The 16,218-nt window shown below is 41.4% G+C and overlaps 1 long non-coding RNA gene across 1 annotated transcript; it reads right to left on the minus strand.

Annotated features, from left to right (window-relative positions):
• Positions 1–246: 246 nt before the first annotated feature.
• On the minus strand, positions 247–1,167 carry LOC145068744 (uncharacterized). The gene is made up of 2 exons (XR_013689104.1): positions 888–1,167; positions 247–513 (listed from the first exon to the last, which is right to left on the minus strand). It is a non-coding gene; the product is annotated as an uncharacterized LOC145068744 (long non-coding RNA).
• Between the last annotated feature and the right edge of the window lie 15,051 nt (positions 1,168–16,218).

Here is a 16,218-nt window from a genome sequence, read left to right on the forward strand (position 1 = left end):
AATATGTTGAGTTTTACCGACGACACATATAAATGTCGTCGGCATAGGTGGTATTTCTTGTAGTGAAATTATATTTGTTTCATTGTTCTAGGCCCACGGTGTATTTCTCACACTCTCATGGGACATGGGTGATTTGTATTTATGCATATTACATGACTCAGTTTTAATTCAATGAGAATATTGATAATCAACATGCCTGACGTATAAAAGCTTTTGCGATCACAGATATGGAACTTGCACAAATAGTAAAAAAGAATTGGAAATTATATCAATTTATTTTATTTGACAATCTAAACATGGGATTCCGATAGAGCATTTAATTAATGAGGCACACCCTCCAATGCTACTAGCAGCAGATGGTATCTCCAAATTTTGTCTTTCCACAGCAACCCTTCTTACAACGGCTCGAACCTGGTGCTGAACCACATGGTTTTCGTTTTGGTTTTGCTGATCCACTACTTCCACCACCACACCCGACTATATCTCCTTGCCTCGGCGAATCGCAATCTGTAGCTGCACATACCAATTCCAATTAGTTACTACGTAAACTTTCATTACTCTCAATCCATCAAGCAAAACACTGTGTGTGTTTAGTTAACAAAACACTGTCGTTTTGACGAGTTCTATGAAAAGAAGCAACTTCATGGCAGATACAGTGTATGCTCCTTTATAAGTTATTATAATAGCAAGTTGGAAAAGCACGTGATAAATTATAGATGGAAAATACACCAAAGAAATAATTATAGGAAACAATATCCAAAATTATACCAAAAAAGTAGAGTTTCCGCAAACACAGTTTGTATGCTTAATTATGAAGCTATTAAAAATGGTGAAACTATTTGGGTTCATCCTATTACAAGATGTCACATGTTTAGAGGAAAACAAACCTAGTTGACGAGCACGGTTGTATGGGCTTCTGGCGGTTGCTATGGTGTGAGAAGATGAGCTAATGAAGATAAGGATGATAAGAACCAAGACAAGTCCTCCCCCTTTTATGATCGAGGCCATATTTAGAAATGACGAATGAAGGTATATATGTATATATCGGTTTATAGTTATCTATTTATACTCATCATATGCCCATAATGTAAACGCGTTTGTTCAAAAGTTGACGAAAACAGGAGGAAAGGAGTATGGGAGTGGTTAGCCGCCCCAAAATCAAATCATATGTTCTCATTCATTTTCTCGATCGTACTTTTATTCGAGTTTAATTTCGTCTTTTGCTTGCAATTTGTTTGGACCAATATCTCATGTCCTGCCGTGATCTACGGCTCTACGCGCACTGTTATATGCATGTCAAACATTAATTAAATAACAGCGAATTAATTAGTTCTAAGTTGGTATAAGGACAAAACCGGATGAAAATGGACGACGGAATAGAATGTGAAAAATTAAATATCCTCGGACATTTTCTTTGTATATCATCCTACCTACTTACCTATATATGTTAAATGAGAGGAGATCATGAAAAATGAAATATTCTTAAAGGCACAGACGACGAACAAGAAAAAAAAGACCTTTATCTTTATTATAATTTATTATAATTTTGTATTTTAAATAAAAATATATAATAAAAAAAATTAGGCCCTATATAGCTATCCATTTTGTCCACCTTTAAGCCCCTATGTTAAATGACCACTTGTGTCATGTTTAATGAAAATAATAATATTTTAATATATACTTACATGTCACTATTTAAAATAAATAGGAGATGTAGAAAGAAATATGAGAATTGATTCTTACACAACATTTTTTCTCCGTACACAACAATTTAAGTTTTAAAGTGTTATATTGTACAACTCTATAATTCATAAATTGTTGTATATAGCAAAAGTTTATTGTGTACGAATCACTTCCAAGAAATATATGAGGATGTTTAGGACCTGAGAGAACAAGATTGTGAAATGACATTAATTAGAGTTGCATCGGATGGTAATATTTAATCCTCACAAATATATTTCGATTTTGCTTCTCAGTAGAACATATATGTGAATGCGTACGCGAAATTCGGTAATGTGTGATATTTGTTCTTGGGGTTACAAAATAAGTTTTTCTATTCGAAATACTTATAACTACAAAAAAACTAACCTTTAGAGGCGACAAAAATCGTTGCAATTGGTCATTTCTGTCGTCGCTAATAGTATTAGCGACGACATGTCGTCACTAAAACGTCGCAATTGGCTCATAGCTCATAGCCCGTTGTCTTCTCTAATACTGTCGTCTCTAATAGATGTCGTCCCTAATACACCCCTGTCGTCTCTAATAGTGTCGTCTCTATTAATATTCCGGCAACCGGTAGGAGTTTTTCCGGCAATACTCGCTGGAGGTCTTTGTCGTCGCAATTGATAGTAGTCGTCTCTAAAGGCGTCGCTGCTAATGTTTTTATTTTTATTTTTATTTTTTTTTTGAGAAAAAACTTATTTTTTATAATATTAATTTATATATATTATAAAATGCAGTTTTGATAAAAATACATAAATAAGTACATACCACATTATATAAAAACATCAAACATACCATATTCCACAAGCTATTTTCCAAACAAACATCAAACATACCATATCTAATAAATCTCAAACAAACATCTAATATATATCATACATAAACTATTTTCCAAATCCAAAATAACATCCTCCATATCATAAAACAAGAAATACTAGTTGTCTTCGTCTTCCCCACCGTCCTCCTCATCGTTGTTTTCCTCGTTGACTTGGTTTTTAAATGAGCGAATAATGTCTCCAATGGCCGTCACAAATGCCGGGTTTTGAAGAAAATCATTCACATCAACATCCTACAATTAAGTCATAAACAAATTAAGTCATGAACAATTCAACAAACTATCAAACCATCAAAGCACCAAATCAATTAAGTCTTTAAGAATTTAACAAACTACCGAGCTACCAAAAATTACTATAAATACATTAAGTTCTTAACAATATAACAAAGCAACCAAATTTTTTAAGAATTTAACAAGTACCTGTGTAACGTCCCAAAAATTCGTACCAAAATTTTTTCTTTAAATCATTACCCAAGCCATATTTATAAAAACATATCATAAGTCATAACATAAATTCAGAGTATTAATTTCCAAAACATATGTTCATTATCAGAGTAAAACATCCCAGGCTGTTTAATCTATGGTGTGTGCCATGCGATCACCCCGAGCTCTTTCCTCCGCTACCGGAAGTACCTGAAACCAAAACTGAAAACCGTAAGCACGAAACTTAGTGAGTTCCCCAACCTACCACATACCATGCATAACCACATACTACACACACTGGGCCACGCCCGCTATTCTGGGCCTCGCCCCTACCTCGGGCCTCGCCCATTACAACGGCCCCACCGCTCCAGGCCCCGCCTGGCTTCGAGCCCCGCTCGAATACAGGTCTGTTTTACTTAGGCCTCGTCTGTCACTGGGCCTCGCCTGCCAACATATACTAACACATAAACATATCACAACACATAAACTAAACATATACTACCGAATCCTGTTCTAAAGGCCTCGCCTATCTTGGGCCTCGCCCATGTCCTGCAACTGAGGAGTTGAATGCATCTCTAAATCGATTGGTTCTAATTTCTACTTTTCTATTTATTTTTCTCCTAATTCTTATTCACGATTTGCATATTTGTATGAGTTGTGGTTCCCGGTCCCAACCAAGATTGCCATTATTGTATTTCTGATTTCGACTTATATTTCTCCTATTCTTTTTATCACTATTTTGATTTGATTGGAGTTTAATTGTTCAAGTTGGAGACATGGAGTTCGTTGGTTCAAAGCTATCAGTTAAAAATGTAATTATTTGTTCTATTTTTCTATTTCTGATTCCCAATCTGTTCTAAATGTATCAGTTAGTTTTCGAAATGTGCATCTTTGATTTCATATTTATTTGTTTGATTATAGTAGTTTGCTTCAAAAAGTCCAATTTTTTATTTCTTGTGGTTTGCTTCCAGATTAGGTGTGTAAGAGTTCGAATATGTGCTGCATTTTTTAGTTCAAAATAAGGAGTTCACAGTTCCTATTTCTCTCATTTAAGTTTGAAATCAAGAGTTGCTTCAGGTATGATTTTTCTGGTTTGCTTTGGTATAATTTTTGTGGTTTTATGTATTAATTTCTTGAGTTCCTTTCTGGATTTTGATGGTCTGTTTATGTGACTCAGGATGTATATTTTATTGTTGAGTTCTGACCTTTTGATTATTTTGAATATCTCAAGGAAGCAGCTAGGGGCAGTAGGTATATAATTTTTCCATTGTTATTTGTTGCTACAAGACAATTTTTTTAAATGGATCTCTATTTATGATTCCTTGATTTATTTTCCAGATCATTTTTCATAGTGAAAGTGGAAAAAACACAATCTTTGGTCTTTTTTTGGTTTTAAAATAGCAAGGGTAAATTAGGAAAATTCTTATTGTACTTTTCTACTTCATATTTGTAGTAGTATGTATCTTATTTTTCCTGATACTAAAAAAACTTAGATTTTTGTCTTATTTTTATTCTTTACTTTTATATTGTCAACATCTCTATCAACATTTTTTTACAGTAAGTGCATTAAACAACAAAGTGGGACAAATGGTTTCCAAAGCAATGTGTAATGTTGTAACAAAAGACATTGTTATTACCTCTGAAGAAGGAAATTTTTTTTGAAAATCAATTATATGTTGTTAAACATGTTGTTTTGTGATTTACATATGTTTTTGTTTGTAGCTATATGAATTTTGTTTGATTATAAGATTTGTAGAGATGAGTTATATATATCACACTTTTTTGTATAAATATAAGGGCATTATTTTATTACCTTGCCCTGGGCATAAAAATACAATGGATCGGCCCTGCCGTCCACCCTCCTACTGATAGTGAGATACGTGCCCGACCCACACTCACTCTTTCCCTAACCTGGGCCTCGCCCCTACTCTGTTGCTAATGAGATATGGAACACCGTCCATACTTTGCTGCTGGTGAGATACGGTACCTCGCCCACACTCACCTTCCTACCAGGCACATACATGTATCACACAGACAACAAGTATAACTATCATGCAAACCATTACTTGGGCTCCCGCCCGCTACACTGGACCTCGTCCTGAATATCATACTAGCATACTGTGCCTAGGGCTAACCCCCGGGTCTTCCTACTCATAACTACATGGGCCGGTATTGTGTCCGTAGACCCATTCACAGAAAGGGAAACTCACCTGCACTTGCTGAACTTGCTGATAACCCCTCTAGCTGCTGCCCGACAACTCTCTGAACTCCTGCTCCACTAGCTCCCGGAGCTACCAATATCAATGCAACACTTAGTCTAACTGTCCACCGAAAGTCAACTAAGTCAACTTTGGTCAAAGTCAAAGTCCTGGTCAAAGTCAACCTTCTAGGTCAACCCTACTCGCCGAGTTTGCCTACTGACTCGCCGAGTTCATATGCTCAGAGTCCTTCCATTCGCGACTCGACTCGCTGAGTCAGCCCATGACTTGCCGAGTCCACCGATTTCCAAGTCATGTCCTGTCCAACTCACTGAGTCTCCACCCGACTCACTGATTTGAGTCTAAACTCGAAGGGTTCGGGGTTTCGCGACCTGACTCGCCGAGTCCAAGGCAAACTTCAACAGACTCGCCGAGTTGTTCATCCAACTCGTTGAGTTCCTCCTAATCTTCATACTACTCGCCGAGTCTATTCAGTCCTTCATACATTCAGAAGCTTTTTGAGTCATGTAGGGACTCCAAACTATAGATCCACTCTTCCAAGGCCTATTCCTCACGTAAAGTTGCAAACTTTACGTGTAGCTAAGGAAATCTAGGCCCAAAACACGCCATACTCGGGTTTAAGACAACCATGCTTGTCTTACACCCCCAAGACCGATACTTTATGACTCTCTAGGCCAGAATACACTTAGATCTGAGGTAGCAACTTCAGATTTGGACTTCTAACTCCAAATGGCTCTAGAACATGGCATAAAAGCCCCAAATCTCATGACAAAAAGGAAACTATGAGCAAAGGAGTGAAGCTAATGACTTCTTACCTTCAAATGCTCTGAAAAGCCACACTAACTCTGGATCCAAGGCTTCCTCTTGTACCACTATGAACTTCCTTCTCTTCCAAGCTTCAAATCACAACACCAAGGCTAGATCTTTGCTCAAAAACGGATATGGTGGCTAGGGTTTGATGTTCTGGATGAGTGGAGTTGTAAAAGGAACCCAAGGAAGAGAATGAGGTGCTTAAATAGTGCACAAAGTCCCAGATTTAGAGTTTCCCTCTTCAGATCGGACTCGCCGAGTCCATTCTCCGACTCGCCGAGTCGGTCACTTACTCCTCGACTCGGATCCCGCTCGGACTCGTCGAGTTCCTCCTGGACTCGACGAGTTGACCCCCTTGACTTAGGGTTTTCTTTCCTTTCTTGGTCTTTCTGATTTTGGGTGTTACAACTCTCCTCCACTTAAACTAAACTTCGTCCTCGAAGTTTCTCTACGACAAATCGCCCTGCAATCTGCTTTCTATACTCTATTTATTAATCCAACACCAGCTGCCTACCTTCGCTGGCCTTTCGCCCAATCATCCTGACGACCCTTAATCCTTTCGAATAGTATCCTCGGGTTCACCCTAACCCTGGTCATCCTGGAAACGCAACTTACTCAACTGACAAACCTTCTGGTACTCCCCGAGTACTTATGCTGAACACCCTGGGGGTTCATCCCTTTCTTTCCTATTGCGATTTCTGGCCTTTCCAAGGCAACGTTTCATAACCAACTACTTCCTCTGTCACTGTGAAGGTCCTATCCTTCACCAACTCCATCACCCCCGCTACTTCCAGTACGGGTCATTACCGCCAGTATCCACTGGACACTTCTTAACTCTACTGCCACTGATTGAAAATCTCTATTGTCCCTTATCCGCCTTCCGGATGAACCGAGACCACCCTGGTCCCTACTGATCTATCAATATCTAGGTTACCAGCTCCCACCGGTCGTTAGCCCCAACACCAACTCCAAATCGCTCCCAGCGACTTCCGAAGAAACTTAGGCTATCTAATACTGCCCCCTCTACTCTGCCACTCTGGCGCTACAAATCCTGGGATCCTCGATCCCCTAACTTGACCCTAAGATCCTTACTAGGTCTCACTCGCACTACTAAAACTCACGGGTCTCGCCCACAGGTCTCACCCGCCTATAACCTTAAGTGATCTATCCTTTTAGTCTTACTTGTCTACTCACTCTCGCACGGGCCTCGTCCACAGGTCTCACCCAACCATACTACTGAGCAACCCTGCTCTCAATTCTCACCTATACTGCTACTCACATACAGGCCTCGCCCACGGGTCCCACCCAACTACACCCTGGAGCGGCCTCTCCCAAGGTCTCACATCTCTAGGGCTATACAGGCAAGCTCCCTAATATCCTCAACCACTATCCATTCTTGATCCTTACCTTGATCACTAGGAGATAAGGGCCTCGCCCCAGCTCTGCTAACGAAGCTACTAGGGAATGCTACGGCTTACTCGTAGTTCACAACACCTTCCATGCCAACTGACCGCTAGTGAGTGCTACGGCTGCCCCGTAGTCTTACAACACTTTCCACCACTGACTACTGCTGGAGAAAGTTGCGGCTCTCCCGCCGCTTTACCATGCTCTACATGCTGCCTCTGCCACTGCCTACTAACACGGAAGCATCCCATGCAATCTGTCCTCAAGATCTTTATTCCGACTCACTCGAGTCCTACAGGCGATCCTCCAACCTGAATTCCCAACCAGGCCTTAACCATCACCATTACACGCACTAACTTATGGGAAGTTTCTCAAACTCCCAACGCTGAGCTCCTCAATCCATCAATCACGGTGCAACTTCCTTTCCTCCTCAGAGGTCGTGCACTCATCCTGGATCTGCGTGCTCTTACCCGTGTACACTTGGAGGGTTCTCCCCCACTTCAACCCTGCTTGCACCTCACTGCTCAATGCTCGAAAAGAATCCCCGATCCTTGCTACCATTCCATAATCAATCTGCTGAGGAACCCATGCTTACCATAGCTAGGGATCTAACCAGTCCATCTCTAAAACTATACAGCTCCGAATTAACGAGACATACCAAGTCCCTCCCAAGCATGCTACAGTTACTGCATCCTAAGTAACCTTCTCCAATAGAGCACATCCCCTAACTACCCTTCAAATATCCAAGGTATGCAGATGGCATATAACTCAATCACAAGCAAGCCGCACAAAATTAAAATACTCATACCGATAATGATGCAGAACCATAACAATATAATCATGCATAAATAAAACAGAAAACGGAAGTCGCATACCTGCAACGTCCGACGCTGCTCGCGTCTCCAAGGTAGCCATCTGAAAAGCCCTGCCTCCTACCGTAGGCGCCTCTGCACAGTCCTGACGGTCGTCTGTGATCCTCAAAGTTGCAGGGGCAGGGGCCATCACCCGTCCTGCCAGAAGCAAACTGGGGCACTGGGCCTTCTTGTGGCCCCGTTGACCGCAGTGGAAACATATCAAGTCTGATCCCTGTGTGGTGGTAGCAGTACAATCCCTGCTAAGATGACCAGTCCGGCCGCACTTGAAGTAGCCCGAATCTCCACCACTACCACTCCTGCATGCACCCTCATGCGTCCTGCCGCACCTCCCGCATCGGTCGTGGCTCTGGTAATCCCTCGATCTCGAATCCGATCCCTTGGGCCTTTTTCCCGAACCTGTGGCTACCTGAACCTCACCAGGCTTCCTCTTTCGGATCTGCTCCAAATCAATTTCCCTCTCTCTAGCCCGAGAAATCATATCTTCCAGCGTCTTACAGTCGGCCCTGCTCACGAACTCCCTGATGTCAGCCCTCAACATCTCGTGATATCGGGCCTTCTTCATCTCCTCATCCGCGACATATTGCGGTACAAGAAGAGCCCTCTCCCTGAACTTGGCGGTGATCTCCGCCACAGTCTCAGTGGTCTGTGTCAAATCCTAAAACTCCCGTGCCAACTGTTGCACCTCAATAATCGATGAAAACTCATCCCTGAACCTAGCTGAAAAATCACTCCATGTCATCGCGTCCAACGCGACATCATCCCCCCAAAGCATGACCAATCTCTTCCCACCAATCCCTCGCTCTGTCCTTCAGTGGGCAGGAGGCGAGTCTGACCTTGTCCCCCTCGGGACACCGGCTCGTACGGAAAGCATTGGCAACATCAGCCAACCATCTGCTGCTAGCAATGGGATCCCTAGCCCCATGATAATCTGGTGCCCCGCAAGCCCTGAACTCTCGGAATGTCAAAGTATGCGCTCCCATCAAAGCCATCATCTCGGTACAGAAGGCTCCCAACGTCTCATCCAAGATCTCCAGTATACCCTCCTTGACTGTGCCAAAGATCACAGGAGTCTGGTCTAGTGTGCTGCGCGTAACCTCAGCTGATATCAACTCCCTCATCCGCTCCTCGAGCTGCTCGGCTCCCGAACCGAGCCTAATCCCTCTCCGGCGCCTGGTCCGCCCACTGGCCTCTCTCGCAATGTCACCATGCTGACAAACATATCACACAACTATCAAAATACACATCACTACTGAGGGATCATACATGTTCACACTACAAGCTCCCCGGTCTCATCTCGGCCTTTCCCGAATCGAGTACGGATCCTCTGCTTTCAGTAGTACGAGCCCATACTACCTTCCACATCTATCTGTACTTTCCTCGGGAACTGCTTCGACTCCACCAGGTCCCTTTTCTACTACTACTGCTCCCAACACTACCTCATCCTAGGCTTATCCTAGGGAAACCTCTGACTTAAACCAAACCAGTCCTCAGCTGCTGAAGGCCTCCTTGTGATGCCAATTAGCCATCACCTGGATACCACCACATGTGACGAGGCTCAGATAATCCTTCGAGTAAAAGACTCGTCCCTAAAACGGTTGGACTCAAACAAGAGCTGCGCAATATGGCCAAATCCAGCACTCTGAGATTATTCAACCCTGATCACATGTCACGTGACGTATCCACCTAATGGCTAACTCCCATCACTCAGAATCCCACAATGCACAAAGCAAGAAGCATTCAAACAAGGGAAAATCTAACCATAACATACTCAAGCAATCATATTCTCATATCAAGGATCTGTACTAGCATGCAACACAAGCTCATAAACTCAGGCATAACCTAAACATGCTATCCTACTACTGTCTAGCCAGCACTATCATGCAGCTCAAAAGCACATATAACAGGCACATAAGGCATCCTCCCTAGATCCTTAGTCCTAATCTAGCATGATGTTCTATTAACTGATAATCATAACATAAACTTGTATGGGTATTTAGGGGTACTTACTTGAGCTCGGCTGATTGCATGCACCACACCCCTTTTTCTCTTTTCAAAGTTCTTTTCTTTCTAAATTCTTTTTGCTTTTCTAAAACTGTTTTCTTTCTCAAAACTCTCTTTTTACAAAACTTTCTTTTCATTTTGAAAACTTCTATACCAATTCCTCAGTTTGAGTTCAGACACACCGAGAGCATGTCCGAATCCCTCAAACCAAGGCTCTGATACCAACTTTTAACGTCCCAAAAATTCGTACCAAAATTTTTTCTTTAAATCATTACCCAAGCCATATTTATAAAAACATATCATAAGTCATAACATAAATTTAGAGTATTAATTTCCAAAACATATGTTCATTATCAGAGTAAAACATCCCAGGCTGTCTAATCTATGGTCTGTGCCATACGATCACCCCGAGCTCTTTCCTCCGCTACCGGAAGTACCTGAAACCAAAACTGAAAACCGTAAGCATGAAGCTTAGTGAGTTCCCCAACCTACCACATACCATGCATAACCGCATACTGCACATACTGGGCCACGCCCGCTATTCTGGGCCTCGCCGCCTACCTCGGGCCTCACCCACTACAACGGCCCCGCCGTGCTTCGATCCCCGCTCGGATACATATATGTTTTACTTAGGCCTCGCCTGTCACTGGGCCTCGTCGGCCAACATATACTAACACATAAACATATCACAAAACATAAACTAAACATATACTACATAATCATGTTCTAAAGGCCTCGCTTATCTTGGGCCTCACCCATGTCCTGCAACTGATGAGTCATGGAACCCTGTCCACGCTCCTACTGATAGTGAGATACGGGCCCGGCCCACACTCACTCTTTCCCTAAGCTGGGCCTTGCCCCTAATCTGCTACTAATGAGATATGGAGCACCGTCCATACTCTGTTGCTGGTGAGATACGGGACCTCGCCCACACTCACCTTACTACCAAGCACATACATATATCACACAAACAACAAGTATAGCTATCATGCAAACCATTCCTTGGGCTCCCGCCCACTACACTAGACCTCGTCCTGAATATCATACTAGCATACTATGTCTAGGGCTAACCCTCGGGTCTTCCTACTCATAACTACATGGGCTGGCATTGTGGTCGTAGACCCATTCACACATAGGGAAACTCACCTGCACTTGCTGAACTTGCTGATAACCCCTCTAGCTGTTGCCCGACAACTCTCTGAACTCCTGCTCCACTAGCTCCTCGAGCTACCAATATCAATGCAACACTTAGTCTAACTGTCCTCCGAAAGTCAACTAAGTCAACTCTGGTCAAAGTCAAAGTCATGGTCAAAGTCAACCTTCCAGGTCAACCCTACTCGCCGAGTCTGCCTACTGACTCGCTGAGTTCATATGCTCAGAGTCCTTCCATTCGCGACTCAACTCGCCGAGTCAGCCCATGACTCGCTGAGTCCATCGATTTCCGAGTCCTGTCCTGTCCAACTCACTGAGTCTCCACTCGACTCACTGATTAGAGTCTTAACTCGAAGGGTTCGGGGTTTCGCGATCTGACACGCCGAGTCCAAGAACAGACTCGCCGAGTCCAAGGCAAACTTCAACAGACTCGCTGAGTTGTTCATCCAACTCGTCGAGTTCCTCCTAATCTTCATACTACTCGCCGAGTCCACTCGAAGGACTTGCCAAGTCTATTCAGTCCTTCATACATTCAGAAGCTTTTTGAGTCATGCAGGGACTCAAAACTGTAGATCCACTCTTCCAAGGCCTATTCCTCACGTAAAGTTGCAAACTTTACGTGTAGCTAAGGAGATCTAGGCCCAAAACACTCCATACTCGGGTTTAAGACAACCATGCTTCACCTACCCCCCAAGACCGATGCTTTATGACTCTCTAGGCCAGAATACACTTAGATCTGAAGTAGCAACTTCAGATCTGGACTTCTAACTCCAAATGGCTCTAGAACATGGCATAAAAGCCCCAAATCTCATGACAAAAAGGAAACTATGAGCAAAGGAGTGAAGCTAATGACTTCTTACCTTCAAATGCTCTGAAAAGCCACACCAACTCTGGATCCAAGGCTTCCTCTTGCACCACTATGAACTTCCTTCTCTTCCAAGCTTCAAATCACAACACCAAGGCTAGATCTTTGCTTAGAAACAGATATGGTGGCTAGGGTTTGATGTTCTCGATGAGTGAAGTTGTAAAAGGAACCCCAAGGAAGAGAATGAGGTGCTTAAATAGTGCACAAAGTCCCGGATTTAGGGTTTCCCTCTTCAGACCGGACTCGCCGAGTCCATTCTCCGACTCGCTGAGTCGGTCACTTACTCCTCGACTCGGATCCCGCTCGGACTCATCGAGTTCCTCCTTGGACTCGACGAGTTGACCCCCTTGACTTAGGGTTCTCTTTCCTTTCTTGGTCTTTCTGATTTTGGGTGTTACAACCTGTGCTGGTTGCGATGCTTGTGACTGTGACTGCCATTGGGATGGAGCACTTGTACCCGCAGCCGAAGAAGCATTAGGCCCAATGCCTCTCACATACCCCCTTCGAGTACCCAATACCTTCTAAAATATTGCGATCCAATCAATGGTGTCTGGATCACCACCAGAGTCGGCTATGTGAGGATTCTGTAGAGCAACCTCAGCAACTAAGGCATTCTGTATTTCACAAAGATTGTTAATATACGTTAAAACTAACAAAAAAAAATAATCAACAATCTACTTTATTTTTAAGTAATAATAACTTACATATTGCTCTTCAACCAAAGGATCAACAAATTCCCCTCTTTTATTTACATGCGCACGATGAAATACTTCAAGTTTATTCAAATTCTGTTTAACATTACAAAATATGTTATATTTTGAATAAACATTAAAAAAATATGTTATAACTGAATAAACATTATTGTAACTTACTTTCTTGAAACAAGCTCTACCGTAGCTGCACGTCCCTCCACGATTCTTCACTACTTGCTTATTTCTGCATTTTTTGTTTCCAGCGGATCGTTTTTGATGTTTTTCTGTTAAGAAATGGTCAATAACAGCATTCCAACGCTGCTGATCCATACCCCTAGGGGCTTGAGCCCTTGCTGCCTCCACATTCCCTGCAAAATCATCAAAACGGTTTTTTGCAATATTTTTTTGCGGCCTCTATACCGTGCACATATCCGATTGTTCAGTGATGCCCAATAAGTTGAAGCCATGGGATGATTTGTAATCGCGTCAAAGTCAAACCATCTCTACAAAAAATTAGAGAAATTAAAAATAAATCAAAATTAAAAATATTAAATATATAACTTTATAAATAATTTACCGAAAGATACTGCAACATTCCAACCCTTTCGGCTTCAGAAACCTCTATCCATGTGTCTTTATCAAAACTGATGTCCCGCCACATATAGCTCCCAACCTCCCGAATGAAATATTCGTACACCTCCCCAATCGGCATGTTAGTATTTACGTCAAATACTATCTTAAGAGGCCGTTCACCGTTAGCTTTATAGAGTTTATGCATTTTTTTATTTACCGCCTTGCCTCTTCATTTCGGAGGCACCACTGCATAAAAAAATATTAGTCAGAATAATTTTTTATATACATACAATGTGAAATACAATGAATTAGAATAAATCTTAATTATCAACGTTTTGGTGATCACCAAACCCTCCACCGAATGGATGTGGTGGCTCGTCACCACTGTCGCCTCCATGACCCATCACAGCAGCCATGAGATGGAGCAATGCAATCCAAAAAAATGACATCCTGAAAAATTATAACACAATATGAATATATATATATATATATATATATATATATATATATATATATATATATATATATATATATATATATATGTATGTATATAATATAATATAATTACAACAAATACAAACCTTATTTTACTAATTAAATGTGAAAAGATTTTTTTAATCATTCTCGCCCCCAGACACTTCAGTGTCTGCCGATACATCACTATCATAATCAGAATCTTCCTCATCATAATCAGTCTTGCAATCAGACACATTATTGATGATACCCGTCGGTGGGTCAACTTCAATATCATCTTTAAAGTCAATTGAGAGAGTGAAATTAGAAGAAACATTACTAAGAACGACATCGGTTGAATCATTGTCGACATTTTCAATGGGATCATGATCAACATCATTGATCGGTAGATCCCAAATTCTTCTATGATTAACATTTTCAACAACCCACCGTTGGGTGTCATTTTCATCACTTGGAGAAGGTTCTTGGATGTAAAATACTTGCTTGGCCTGTGTAGCAAATATGAGTTGATCTTCGCTGCTCAATTCGCGTTGTGGGTCGATACTGGTGAAATTATTATCAGATTTAACTCCTGCAGTATCGAACCACTTGCAACGAAAAAGTACGGTGGAATATTTAAGAGGATAATGCAATTCGATAATCTCTTCTAGCTAACAATAATATTTCTGCTTATTCTCTCCCTCAGTTAGAACCCCCGACTTTTGTGTTGATCGTTGGGCGTCACGCATAAGTACCATATACCTAACACCATTCACTATACAAGCGGTGTAAGTAAAGGCATGTGCATGCACACCGATTGAAAGAGCTGATAACTCCTTATTAAACTCTGGAGATATTTGTTTTTGCATATCATAGACCTTATGAAGGAACCATTTAGGGAATGCGGTTTTTTCATCACTTTAAGGATGTAATGATTTGAATTCACTACATTGATGAAATATATATATATATATATATATATATATATATATATATAGTAAAAATGAGAAATTAAAAAAAGACAATGAATTAAAAGATAAGAACACTTACGCAATATACTTTCTGACTTCCTCACAATTATCAAGCACAAACCAATGTAGACGTTTTCTCTCCTCTAGACTGAGATTTTTCATTTTCCTTGCGCTAGTCGGTCGAAACTTAGACTGAAACACCCATAACTTTATTTCTTCTATGAAAACATCCTCGTTTCTTTCAAGGAGATTGAATCGAGTCTCAACATCTTCAAGGTACATCAAACAAAATGATAATGCCTCTTCAGCGACATAACCCTTAGCTATAGAACCTTCCGGCCTCGCCTTGTCTTGGCAATTAGGAAAGGACGAGGGAAGAAGAGAAAGAGTTCTTCGAAGGTTACCAAGGTTAGGACCCTTGATGGCTCTTCTTCAAGTGGAACCAAGAAAGGTTTCATCACTCCTTCTTCTGACCCAAAAAAGGCTGAATGCTTCTATTGCCATGAAAAGGCACATTGGAAGCGGAACTGCCCAAAGTACCAGCAAGATGTGAAGGATGGGAAAGTTAAACCCAACCATGCAGGTATTTACACTATCTTATTTAATAACTCACCCCATTCTAATTCTTGGGTCCTTGATACCGGTTGTGGTATTCATATATGTTCTGATTTACAGGGACTAAGAAGAAGTGAGAATGTGGAGCAAGGAAGGATAAACTTAATCATGGGGAATCGGAAAGTTACACCTGTCACCAAGATTGGAGTTTATACTTTGTCGCTAAGTAGTGAGTTAAATTTAGATTTGAATAAATGTTGGTACTCGCCATAAATGGCAAGAAATATTATTTCCTTTCATGCATTGTATAAACAAGGTTTCACCTTTTCATTTGATAATGAAGTTGGTTCGATTAATGCTTTCTTTAATAATGTTATTTATTTTAAAGCATTACCTTGTGATGGCGTGTATGAAACAGTATCTGTGGTTGATTACTTAGGAAATAATGTAATGTGTATTGATTCTATTAATAATAATAACTTGGATAAAGCATCATTATGGCATTGTTGTCTTGGACATATAAGCAAGAAACGCATAGGCCAACTCCAAAAGGATGGAGTCTTGGAGTCGTTTGACCTAAAGTCAGATGATAGTTGCGAATCATGCTTACTTGGAAAAATGACAAAGTCACCCTTCATAGGCTCTTGTGAGAGGGGTGAAGGTGTCAC

The sequence above is a fragment of the Lactuca serriola genome, chromosome 8 (genome assembly GCF_051521515.1).
Source record: "Lactuca serriola cultivar US96UC23 chromosome 8, Lser_US96UC23_V15, whole genome shotgun sequence".
Classification (NCBI taxonomy): domain Eukaryota; kingdom Viridiplantae; phylum Streptophyta; class Magnoliopsida; order Asterales; family Asteraceae; genus Lactuca; species Lactuca serriola.